This window comes from Pogoniulus pusillus, chromosome 7 (genome assembly GCF_015220805.1).
Source record: "Pogoniulus pusillus isolate bPogPus1 chromosome 7, bPogPus1.pri, whole genome shotgun sequence".
Lineage (NCBI taxonomy): Eukaryota > Metazoa > Chordata > Aves > Piciformes > Lybiidae > Pogoniulus > Pogoniulus pusillus.
The window spans coordinates 39,016,813-39,029,822 of NC_087270.1; the positions used below are offsets into that span (position 1 = coordinate 39,016,813).

At 48.0% G+C, this 13,010-nt stretch overlaps 1 protein-coding gene across 4 annotated transcripts in view; it reads left to right on the forward strand.

Annotated features, from left to right (window-relative positions):
* Nucleotides 1-13,010, forward strand: part of EXTL3 (exostosin like glycosyltransferase 3) — a 205,718-nt gene that overhangs the window by 146,854 nt on the left and 45,854 nt on the right. For 3 of the 4 annotated variants that reach the window (XM_064146649.1, XM_064146648.1, XM_064146651.1), the window contains one exon: nt 5,235-5,365. The exons of the other annotated variant lie outside the window; for it this stretch is intronic. The gene's annotated coding sequence lies outside the window, so the exon portion shown is untranslated. The remainder of the gene's footprint in view (nt 1-5,234; nt 5,366-13,010) is intronic. 4 annotated transcript variants of the gene reach the window in all.

Consider the following 13,010-nt stretch of genomic DNA (forward strand, 5'->3'; position numbering starts at 1 on the left):
CAATCTATGTGCTGATGAAGCTTTCTCCCAAAAGTGCAGAAGTCCATCAGCTTGGTGATTAGCCTGCCCACCCCACACATCAGAGGAGTTTTTGAGAGGAGGGGGAAAGCTGGTGCTGGATGCACAGCAGCGCAGGTAGGGATGGGAAGATGAGGAGTGAGTGAAAAAGCTCTTAGAAGGAGCACTGCATACTGCTTGGATGTAGCAGCTCATGCCTAGACATGATCATGGGCAATCTGCTCTGAGCAGCCCTGCTCTAGCAGGGGGAGTTGGACTAGAAAAGCTGGTGCTGGATGCACAGCAGCGCAGGTAGGGATGGGAAGTTGAGGAGTGAGTGAAAAAGCTCTTAGAAGGAGCACTGCATCCTGCTTGGATGTAGCAGCTCATGCCTGGACATGATCATGGGCAACCTGCTCTGAGCAGCCCTGCTTTAGCAGGGGGGGTTGGACTAGATGATCCTCACAGGTCCCTTCCAAGCCCCACCAATGCATGATTCTGAGACTTGAGCTGTCTCATAAAGTCAGCATTTGGAAAGCCAACCCTCACCTCCTGTCTGGAATTGAGTTGTGCTTGGTTCTTTCACACGATTCAAAACACCTGGCTCTTCACTGTGGTTTTAACTCAAAACTGTTCTTGTTTATTAATTACTTTAAAGTCAAAGCAAAAGTGAATAGAGCTTTCCCTTCTCCTCCTTCCACACCTAATTAATCCCTTTTAAGGGGGAACAAAAAATCAGCCACACACCTACTCCTCCAGTAGCTTCTGCCACTGGAGACGATGCAGCAAACTATTTTCTTCCTCCATTTGTTTTCTTTGTTCCAAAAAAAAACTTCCTAATGGGAACATGGTGAGAGTACATCATCAGCCAGCGTGTCTGTATGGATCTGTATCTGTATGCAAGGCCAAGCACAAATCCAGGCTGGGCAGTGAGTGGCTGGAGAGCAGCCCTGAGGAGAGAGACCTGGGGGTGCTGATGGACAAGAGGCTCAACGTGAGCCAGCAGTGTGCACTTGCAGCCCAGAAAGCCAAGCAGAGCCTGGGTTGCAGCAGCAGAAGTGTGGCCAGCAGGGCCAGGGAGGGGATTCTCCTCCTCTGCTCCACACTGGTGAGACCCCACCTGGAGCACTGCATCCAATTCTGGAGCCCCATTACAAGAAGGATGTGGAGATGCTGGAGCATGTCCAGAGAAGGGCCATGAGGATGCTCAGAGGGCTGCAGCAGCTCTGCTGTGAGGACAGACTGAAAGGGTTGAGGCTGTTCAGTCTGGAGAAGAGGAGGCTCCCAGGTGACCTTCTTGTGGCCTTCCAGGATCTGAAGGGGAATACAAAAAAGCTGTTGGGGAGGGACTTTTGAGGCTGTCAGGGAGTGCCAGGACTAGGGGGAATGGAGTGAAGCTGGAGATGATTATGTTCAGTGTGGACATGAGAAGGAAATTGTTGAGCATGAGAGTGGTGAGAGGCTGGAATGGGTTGCCCAGGGAGGTGGTTGAGGCCCCATGGCTGGAGGTGTTTAAGAGACCAGGCTGGATCCTGCTCTAAGGTAGGGTGTCCCTGGGCATGGCAGGGAGGTTGGAACTAGGTGATACTTGTGGTCTCTTCCAACCCTGACTGATTCTACGATTTTTTGATTCACCAGCCTCCTTGTAAAGCTTTGCTTTGTGGTCCCTTACACTGAGATGTGCATCCAAGGTGCTCTCCCATTTGCTACCACAGAACATGAAAGGTTTGCCTGTAAGCTGAGTATTTCTATCTGTGAAGCACTTCTGTGCAGCCTGGAAGAATAAGTAAAAGAATGTGGCTGCTCTATTACCAGAAAGCAACACCAAGTAATAAATTTAAGCACTAAAAGCTCTGTATGTAAAGTAGATTTTGCAGTGCATTATGCAAAACCCAAGAAGGCACTAGAGAAGGAAACCACTGCAAAAAGGTGGGCTTGGAAGATGGATGATCTTTTGGACAGGACAATTAGATGTGGAGTGAATCCCAAGCTGGTGTAACTTGATGACCTTGAGCAAGTTGTTTCTCCATACCTCCATTACCTGTGCTCTGAAAACTGGATGTGGTTTTACTGTCTGAAGGATTTAATCAGAATAAATGAATGTTTGTGAACCACTCAACCTTAGCTGAGGAACTTGACAGAGCTTCAGCAGACTCTTTTTACCCAGCAGGCTGGTACCTGGAAGTGCTTGAGGGAGAGGTTTTTGTAGCTTCTGCTTGCCACAATGCTGAGCATCTCTTGGAGCATGCTCTTGTCCCTGTGCTCAGGATGGGGAATCAAACCTCTGTAAGATAGACTGTCAGCTCTTCCCTTGTCTGCCTTGGAGTTTGATTTTGCCTTTGCTTTGTAAAGAGGGAGAATGAGACATCTGGAAGTTGTGTGATTTCCCCTGGGTGCTTGAGAAAGGCCATTAAGAGCTGGGGTCAGACTCTTCAGATACACTTCTTCATGTGTATCTGAATTATTTCCACCTGAGAGTGCAGACACAGAATCATAGCATTGTAGGTTGGAAGGGACCTCTGGAGGTCTCTGGACACGGTCATTGTTCAGAAGAGCTTTGAGAATTTTTTGGCCTCCTATAACAGAGGCCAACTTTGGCTTCACGTGCAGCTGCAAATGTGCTGAATGCTCCTTGGTTTAGGTAAAAGCTTCCTAAAACCAGAGATGAATTTATCCCCTAAACTTTACAGATTACAATACCTGTAACCAGTTGTGTGTGTAGCAGCATTGATCTTAGCCTAGGAGAATTTGTCTGTGCCTGTGAGCTGTGGGATGCTACACATCCCTAGTGCTGATCCCTAAGGCTGTAGCACACAGAGCATTTCAGAGTGAATTTTTTATCTGCTCCTTTTTTAAAGATCTGCTCTGAAGCTTCCCTTAAAGCACACACTTAATAGATTAATTCTCCTTCTTTGAGTGCTCCTGTTCCCAAAGGGATTGGAGATTTGGGGTCTAATCCTTTCCTTTGAGACCATTAGGAGGAAGTTGTCAAATTATGGGTAAGATCCTATCTCAGAGTCCCAGGACTCTTAGAGGAGCTAGTTGCCAAAATGAACATTTCCCTCTCTTTTCCAGTGTCTTGATAAAGACTTACACTGACACATGTTCTTCTGAACATGTGTTACCACAATCAGATGGTTGTTGTAACTATTTATTAAAGCGCCAGTTCTGGGCCCCTCAGTTCAACAGAGATGTTGAGGTGCTGGAAGGTGTCCAGAGAAGGGTGACAAAACTCGTGAGGGGCCTGGAACACAAACCCTATGAGGAGAGGCTGAGGGAGCTGGGGATGTGCAGCCTGCAGAAGAGGAAGCTCAGGGCTGACTTCATTGCTGTCTACAACTACCTGAAGGGAGGCTGTAGCCAGGTGGGGTTGGTCTCTTCTCTCAGGCAACCACTAACAGAAGAAGGGGACACAGTGTCAAGTTGTGCTGAGGGACGTGTAGGCTGGATGTTAGGAGGAAGTTCTTCACAGAGAGAATTATTTATATTGCAATGAGCTGCCCAGGGAGGTGGTGGAGTTGCTGTGCCTGGAGGTGTTGAAGCAAAGTCTGGATGAGGCACTTAGTGCCACGGTCTAGATGACTGGCTAGGGCTGGGTGCTAGGTTGGACTGGATGATCTTGGAGGTCTCTTCCAACCTGGTTGATTCTATGAGTCTATGATTCTAAGTTGTCAAATTATGGGTGAGATCCTATGTTATCCTAGCTCAGAGTCCCATTACTCTTAGAGGAAATAGTTGCCAAAATTAACATTTCCCTCTCTTTTCCAGTGTCTTGATAAAGACTTGCCCTGACACATGTTCAGAAGGTTACCACAATCAAATGGTTTAATTTATTAAGATGACAGATATAACAGGTTTGGGATGAACAGTGATAAGTGCACTGACTGCGAGTGATGGGGCTCAGGATTAGTAAATCCTGAGTAACATCCCACACATTTGGAGATGGGAGCCTTTGCAGTAGCTCCAACGTATAGCAGACATGCAGCCCAAATTAGCTATGTATTGAAAGTACAATTCTTACTAAGAAAGGTGTCTTGGGTGGAGGAATGGGCGCACAGCTCACTGCCTGTACTTACCTCCGTCTTTCCCTCCCAGCTACTGCTGTTGGTGCTGGCCACACTGTACCTTCTGTACATCTGCTGGCGATGGTACCTGTGCCTCTGCGTGTACCTGCTGTAGCTGCTGCCCCTGAGAGATATTCCTCTCAGGGGTTTTATGCCCTGGCCCCATCTGTTTCTACCTTTTAGGTAATATTTAGCATGATTTGGGTGGAGAGTTGAGTTGAGTAGAATAGAATAGAATAGAATCAACCAGGTTGGAAGAGACCTCCAAGATCATCCAGTCCAACCTAGCACCCAGCCCTGGCCAGTCAACCAGACCATGGCATTAAGTGCCTCATCCAGGCTTTGCTTGAAGACTTGTAACTCCTATGTGTTTGACTCTTGTAGAGAGTTTGGCTGTGTGTTAACTTGAATTTTAAACTTGCAGTTACTTAGGCACTTCAACCTTCAAAATCTGTTCTGAAGTTGGGCACCTGTATTATTTTTGCCTTGCTTCATCATTTTTGCTGTCTACAACTACCTGAAGGGTGGTTGTGGCCAGGAGGAGGTTGCTCTCTTCTCTCAGGTGGCCAGCACCAGAACGAGAGGACACAGCCTCAAGCTGTGCCAGGGGAAATTTAGGCTGGAGGTGAGGAGAAAGTTCTTCACTGAGAGAGTCATTGGACACTGGAATGGGCTGCCCGGGGAGGTGGTGGAGTCGCCGTCCCTGGAGCTGTTCAAGGCAGGATTGGACGTGGCACTTGGTGCCATGGTCTAGCCTTGAGCTCTGTGGTAAAGGGTTGGACTTGATGATCTATGAGGTCTCTTCCAACCCTGATGATACTGTGATACTGTGATCATTTGTAGCCAAAGCAGGGCCATCTGATCTCGACAGGACTCCCTTCTTCAGCCACTTAGCAGGCCAGCTTGATGGATCTTCATTTGACACAAACACCTGCAGTCTGTGAATGACTTTGGTCACAAAGTGCACTAAAGCCTATAGTAAGCTACCCAGTTATCCCACAGAGGCAGAAAGTTTTCATTGCTGACAGACTGTTTTTGTGGTTTCTCTTCCATTCCACCAGATACCTGGTTCTGAGGGGGGGAATATACTACTTTTGCTTTGTTTAGCAGGATTTTTCACTTCTCCTCTTCAAGAAAAGTGATTTCCCCCCCCTTTTTTATTTCATTTTTTAGTGCTGGTGAAAAAGAGACTTCTTGGCAGTAGAAACTGCCTGTTGAAGACTGGACAGATAAAGCACAGGAGCCACTAACAAGCACTCCCTGACATCCTTCACTATTCATCTGAAGGAGCCTGCATGACAGAGGTGGGTACAGTGCTTTGCAAGGAGAGGGCCAGCACAGCAGAAATCTTTTGGAGGCAACACAAGGGCAGTAATACTGCAGACCCATCATTTGATGAGGAAAGAATGTAAGGACAGGTGTGGATGCATACAGGCAGAGTCTGGGAGCTCTGATTTAGCAGATGTAGGATCCCTGTGGGTTTTTCTCCTGCAAGGTTCGGTGCAGTCTGTGTCATTGTATTCTACCTAATGGTTATTTACTGCTGTGCTGAGCTCCAGAGGACCAAACTTTAAAATGTCACAAATATGCTGAGATAGGAACAATATTTCCCTACATTTTATAAGGAGATGGACAAAAAGAGGTGTAAGCAGAGAGGAACAGGTGTGCTCAGGTGTTTGCAGAAGGATCTCGATGGCAAACATTTGCAGAGTAAAGACTCCACAGGCATCCATAGATCAGGCTGACCTGACTCTTCCTACTAGAAATACAAAATGAGGGAGATCCTTGGGTCTTCCCATGACTTCATCAACACAAGGACTGCCCACTGTGGAGTTGGGGAAAGCTGGGAATGTAGCCCAAGATTTGCACTAAGATGTGACAGTGTAGTCAAACAGCAATTTCATCTTGCAGCCCTGCGCTGGGAGGGAAGGAACTGCAGTGCAGAAAGTGCACACCTGTTGAGCCCAAGGAGTCAGTCAGGTTGGCATTTGGGAGGAGGTTTTGATAGTTATTGACCTTCTGATCTCCCAACAGCTCTTCCTGCCTCTTTTTCAGGGGGAGGATGTGTGTAGGGGGGGTGTATTTAGCCTGTCAGGCAGCAACATTGTGCTACAATGCCAACGAGAGTTTCTCAGTGTGGGGCTTGGTCAGTTTAAAGGAATAATTAGTACTGGAGGATGAGAGGAATGGGCTGGTAGAGAGCCCAACAACAAACACCTTTCTTCTCCTCCCAAACATCTTTTTTTGGGGAGCTATGGAAATCAGCTTTTTTTCCCAGGGCTGCTTATTCCTCTTAAATACCACACTGAGGTCTCTCATGGTAAAGCCACAGAATGGATTTTTACTTGGCTTGGTTTTTTAAAGTCCTAATAACAACGTCAGACTCTATCAGGTTGATGAGGAGTAAAGTCTTAGTAATGAAGAAGAGGCTCAGAGTGTGTCTGAAGTGCTTGCTTTATCACCAGCACATATTTCACGCTGACAGTCAATACTTTTAACTGTTCCCAAGCTGCACATGTTGCATTTTAAATCCCTCTGGTCTTTCCTGTGTGGTCTTGTCCAAGCTAGTGGCAGAGTCACTTAGAAACCTGAAGCTGACAGAGCATACAGATTTTTTCTTTTAATGCACAGCCTGTGTTTTTAGGTCAGGAAACTAAAGTTCTCTGCCAACTGAATGGAAGGACCAGGGGAGCCACTGGAAGGATTAGATGGCAGAACAGCTGCAGAGGATCATGTGTGGGGCAATGAATTTATCTTTTCAGGGTCCCCAGCTGCCATTTTAAAGAGTCCACTTTGCCATTTCATTACTGTTTAGGGCTCATAAATGAGCAAAACTGTACAGGAGCAAGATTTAGATGTAGTCTTAGCTGCTAACCTTTAGGATTGCTTTTACTGCCTATGGAGCTGCAGTTTTCTCTGGCCAGTCTGATGCAATGTGTCGAGAGCCCAGAGAGTGGTGGTGAATGGTGCCACATCCAGTTGGCAGCTGTCACTAGTGGTGTTCCCCAAGGATCAGTGCTGGGCCCAGTCCTGTTCAATATCTTTATTGATGATCTGGACGAGGGGATTGAGTCCAGCATCAGTAAGTTTGCAAATGACACCAAGCTAGGAGCAGGTGTGGAGCTGTTGGAAGGTAGGAGAGCCCTGCAGAGGGACCTGGACAGGCTGGATGAGTGGGCAGAGGCCAGTGGGATGAGATTTAACAAGGCCAAGTGCAGGGTTATTCATTTTGGCCACAACAACCCCAAGCAGCACTACAGGCTGGGGACAGAGTGGCTGAGAGCAGCCAGGAGGAAAGAGACCAGGGGGTACTGGTAGATAGTAGCTGAAGATGAGGCAGCAGTGTGCCCAGGTGGCCAAGAGAGCCAATGGCATCCTGGCATGGATCAGGAAGAGTGTGGCCAGCAGGACAAGGGAGGTTATTCTTCCCCTGTACTCAGCACTGGTCAGGCCACAGCTTGAGTGCTGTGTCCAGTTCTGGGCTCCTCAATTGAAGAGAGATGTTGAGGTGCTGGAAGGTGTCCAGAGAAGGGCAGCAAGGCTGGGGAGGGGCCTGGAGCACAGCCCTGTGAGGAGAGGCTGAGGGAGCTGGGGGTGTGCAGCCTGGAGGAGAGGAGGCTCAGGGCTGACCTCATTGCTGTCTGCAGCTCCCTGAAGGGAGGCTGTAGCCAGGTGGGGTTGGTCTCTTCTGCCAGGCAACCAGCACCAGAAGAAGGGGACACAGCCTCAAGTTGTGGTAGGGGAAAGTACAGGCTGGATGTTAGGAGGAAGTTGTTGTCAGAGAGAGTGATTGGCATTGGAATGGGCTGCCCAGGGAGGTGGTAGAGTCACCGTGCTTGGAGATCTTCAAGCAAAGCCTGGATGAGGCACTTAGTGCCATGGTCTGGTTGATTGTTGAGGGCTGGGTGCTAGGTTGGACTGGATGATCTTGGAGGTCTCTTCCAACCTGGTTGATTCTATGATTCTATGATGCACCCCCTCATTTTTTCCCAGCAACATTTATGAGCTCTTGTTCCTATTCCATCTCAAATCCTTGCAGGTTTGACTGCACTTACTCTATGGCATCCCTAAACAGCAACACCAACAAAAAATAGAGCTGCTTTTCCCATGTGTGTCTTGAAGTTAAACTGGTTTTTAGATTCACTGGTGTTCAAGTGAGCATGTGCCTTGGCTTTTCACTGGGAAAAAGGGTTAACAGGGCAGCTCCCATCTCCTGGCAGGCATTTTGCAGAAAACTAGAAGCAATTCTGGGATCTCTGCAGCCCCTGTGAGACCAGGTTCAAGCAGTAGGGAATGACCAAGTGGTGTATGCACACAGACAGGGCCACAATGAGCTTCATTTCCTGGGGACAGCTTTAAAAAGAAAAAGAAGTAGAAGAATAGACTTTAAAAGCTTTTCTATTGCTGTTTTACGCCTGCTTGGTACACTGGTGCGTGCTAAAACCCTCCTGTTGTGTAGCAGCAAGTCCCAGAGGCATGATGTGAGGCCAGGGCTGGCTGTGCCTGACTGACAGCGCTGTGCAGCAGCGCTGGGGATTTACATTCATCACCAGCCTCTCTCCCAGCCCGGGCAAATGCACGCTGCTGTACAGAGAACAGTATTAAAATGTCCTGCCAGCAGAGCCAAAGCCTCCTGCATCTGCCCACAGCAACTGTGCTGCCAAGATCCAAGAAAGCTGATTTAGCCTTCTGCTGACTTTCTAGCCCTTTCATCCTCTGGGCTTTCTGAGATTTACACCAGTGCCATTTACCAAGCAACGTTATGAATCTGAAATCTGCCTTAATTTTAAGTGTTCCTATTTGTCGTGCATCAGTTGTGGGTTGGCTTGGGGTAGGTTTCTCAAGAATCAGGGGGTAGAAGCAGGAAGCATTAAGTTACAGCATTTAAGCCTAGGAATTGTGTTTGTGATGGTTTGGGTGTTACTCCCCCCCTGCTTTGCAAAATTACCCAGACTAGACCCAGCAGCTCTGGAAATTGAATGCTTTATATTTGCAGCTTAGCACAACATACAAGCAGATATTGACAATCTATACAGCTATAGACAGAAATAGACAAGTTAAAAGGTAATACAGAAACACAGCAGCCCTCCCAGAAACCTGAGTCCCCAGCAGGGGCTCACAGCTGCCCTTCCACCTTACCCAAGGTCTTGCTTTATGTTTAAGGTAGTATAGAGAGTCAGCCAGGGGGGTTAGGAAGCAAGTCATTAGTCAGAAAGACTGCAGGTTAGATTAGAGAGAGAGAGAGAAGTTCGGCCCCAAGCCCAGACATTAACTCTCTTATCTATGTTTTTATTCTTGTATATCTCAGCAAGCCTACGAGTGAAGCAGACATCACCACTGTTTCCTTTTCACAGCCTGTAGTCTAATTCTTCTCACCAAAACATTCTAGCTAGCTTCAAACTAGCACAGTGCTTTACTCTGCTTCTCTCCACCCCTTTCATTATAATTTTCCCCATCTAGAGTCAAATACAACCTGAAAGGAGGTTGTAGTCAGATAGACTTGGGCTCTTCTCCCATGGAACCAATAATAGAACAAGGGGACACAGTCTCAAGTTGTGCCAGGGGAGGTATAGGCTGGATGTTAGGGGGAAGTTTTTCCCAGAGAGAGTGATTGGCATTGGAATGGGCTGCCAGGGAGGTGGTGAAGTTTCTGTCCCTGGAGGTGGTCAAGGTTGGACTGGATGATCTTGGAGGTCTCTTCCAACCTGGTTGATTCTCTAATAAATCTTCCTTTTACTTTTTCTGCCTCAAACTTGTGAACTGCACTCAAAATTATTCCTACCTTCTCTCTCCTCCTCGAAGGTGAACTTTGGTTTTGCTTTGGTCTGTTTCCAGACCTCTGTTTCAGCTGAGGTTTGCTTCCTCCCCCTCTTTGTGCTAATTCTTGATGATAGATGAGAGGAGTATTAAATAGATGTAGTGAAAAATGACCGTCACCGGTGTAGATGACTTTCCTCTAATTAAAAATTGAAGTGGAAATGAATAAGCTTCTCCTGAGGCTCTGCAAGACTCAAAGCTAAGCCCAGAACTACATTTGTCAGTGATCTGAGAAGTCCAGTATATGAAAGAATGTTCCAGAAAGTCACATACCTCAGTGGATGCTCATAAAAAAAGGCAAGGGAGTTTCTGCTGGCAGCATATTCCTGTGGCCTAGATTTAAATCTGAGGTCGTAAAGACTCAGGCATGAGTTAACCACATCCTTGGCTTTTATGCCTATACTATGTAGGCATTCACTACCTTGAAACCATGTCCCAAAGCATCTTTCTGGAGAAACTGGCCACGTTCTCTGTGAAAAACGTCTTCCTAATGTCCAATCTAAACCTCTCTGGTCTCAGCTTGAGGCCATTCCCCCTTGTTCTGTCTCCAGTTACCTGTGAGAAGAGACCAGCAGCAGCCTTTCCACAATGTCCCTTCAAGTAGCTGTAGACAGTGATGAGGTCTCCCATCAGCCTCCTCTTCCCCAAAATAAAACGGTGTTGATCTGCTGGAGGGTAGGGAGGCTCTACAGAATCATAGAATCAGCCAGGTTGGAAGAGACCTCCAAGATCATCCAGTCCAACCTAGCATCCAGCCCTGGCCAGTCAACTAGACCATGGCACTCAGTGCCTCATCCAGGCTTTATTGGAAGACCCCAAGGGATGGTGCCTCCACCACCTCCCTGGGCAGCCCATTCCAATGCCAATCACTCTCTCTGGAACAACTTCCTCCTTACACCCAGCCTAGACCTACCCTGTCACAACTTGAGGCTGTGTCTCCTTCTTCTATTACTGGTTGCCTGGGAGAAGAGGCCAACCCCACCTGGCTACAATGTCCCTTCAGGGAGTTGTAGACAGCAGTGAGGTCTGCCCTGAGCCTCCTATTCTCCAGGCTGAACACCCCCAGCTCCCTCAGCCTCTCCTCATAGGGTTTGTGGTCCAGGCCCCTCACCAGCTTCGTTGCCCTTCTCTGGACAAGTTGGATCAAGCTATGGCAAAGGGGATGAGATTCAACAAGGACAAGTGCTGGGTCCTGTTCTTGGGTCACAACAATGCTATGCGATGCTCCAGACCTGTGGAAGTGTGGCTGTGAAAGGACCTGAGGGGGCTGCTCAACAGACAGATGAATATGAGCCAGCATGTGCACAGGTAGTCAGGGAGGCCAACAACATCCTGGTGTATATAAGCAATAGTGTGACCAGCAGGAGCAGGACAGTAATAGTCGCCCTCTGCTGGGCACCGATGAGGCCACGCCTCAAATCCTTAGTTCAGTTTTGGGCCCCTTATTCCAGCAGACATTGAGATGCTGGACTGTGTCCACCATAGGGCAGTGAAGCTGATGAAGGATCTAGAGCACAAGTCCTTTAAGAATTAGTTGAGGGAACTGGAGTTGCTTAGTTTGGAGAAAAGGAGGCTCAGAGGACACCTTCTTCCTCTCCCTAATCCCCTGAAAGGAGGTTGGCGTAAGGTGAGGGTCGATCTCTTCTCCCAGCTAATAGGGCAAAAGGAAACAGCCTTACAGAATCCTAGAATCAGTCAGGGTTGGAAGGGACCACGAGGATCAGCCAGTTCCAACCCCCCTGCCATGTCAGGGACACCCTACCCTAGAGCAGGCTGCACACAGCCTCAGCCAGCCTGGCCTCAAACAGCTCCAGCCATGGGGCCTCAACCACCTCCCTGGGCAACCCAGTCCAGCCTCTCACCACTCTCATACTCAACAACTTCCTCCTCACCTCCAGCTTTGCTCCGTTCCCCCGAGTCCTGCCACTCCCTCACAGCCTCAAAAGTCCCTCCCCAGCTTTTTTGTAGGCCCCCTTCAGATCCTGGAAGGCCACAGGAAGGTCACCTGGGAGCCTCCTCTGCTCCAGCCTGCACAGCCCCAACTCTTTCAGTCTGTCCTCACAGCAGAGCTGCTGCAGCCCTCTGAGCATCCTCCTAGCCCTCCTCTGGATACACTCCAGCATCTCCACATCCCTCTTGTAATAGGGGCTCCAGAGATGGATGCAGTATTTATGCCATGGGAGGTTTAGGTTGGACATTAGAAATGGTTTCTCTCCTCAAAGGTCTGTCAAGTCCTGAAACAGGCTGGCCAGGAATGTGATGGAGTCTTCATCCCTAGAGGAACTTTAAAAGCATGTAGACATAGTGATGACAGATATGATTTAGTTGTGGATTTAGTACTATTAGATTAACAGTTGGGCCTAATGATCTTAGAGGTTTCTTCCAGCCTGAAAAATTGTATGGTTTTATGATTTATAGTGGAGTTTTCTAAGAAACATCTAAACAAGTGATAGTGCTTGGGTGGCACAGCACCCAGCAGATCCTAACAGAAGCATCTCTGCTTTGGTGTACAGCATAGACTTTGCCACTTTTGACCAGTCATTGTCTGATGCATGTCTTATCATGACCAACGTTCTCTTTTAAACTTTCTCTTGCAAGGAATCAAAATTTTCCAGCAGGAAAGGAAAGCAAAATAATCTAAACATTCCTCATCAGCTTCTAGCCACTAGCCCAAAACGACAACAATTACACTGAGTTATGCAGTACAGATCCACAGCACTGCTGAGTACCAGCACCCCAATGGGCAAAGCTGGGTAGAAGGGGCAGGTGTACAGTGACTTCTCCATTCTGTACACGAGCAGATAGAGGCCTGCAGATGTTCAGCAGCAGGTTACCCAGCAAGGTAGCAGCAGAGGGAGAAATAGCAAACCAGACCCGGGCACTGTGATTTTTCTGGTCTGGCCACTGAAGCATGCAACCCTAATGAAAAGCAGAGCGCCTGCAGACACCCATGTGCCCACATCTAATGAGTCCCATCACTTTCCCAGGTTTGCTGGTGTTTAACCCTGGAGGTGTCAGACATGTACCAAGGCTACTCTTGCACAGAAAGGACAGTTGCTTTTAAAAACTGGCCGTGTCTTAGGTCACTCTGGGATCGTTTTGTTCACATTATCTGAATATGTGATTGTTCTC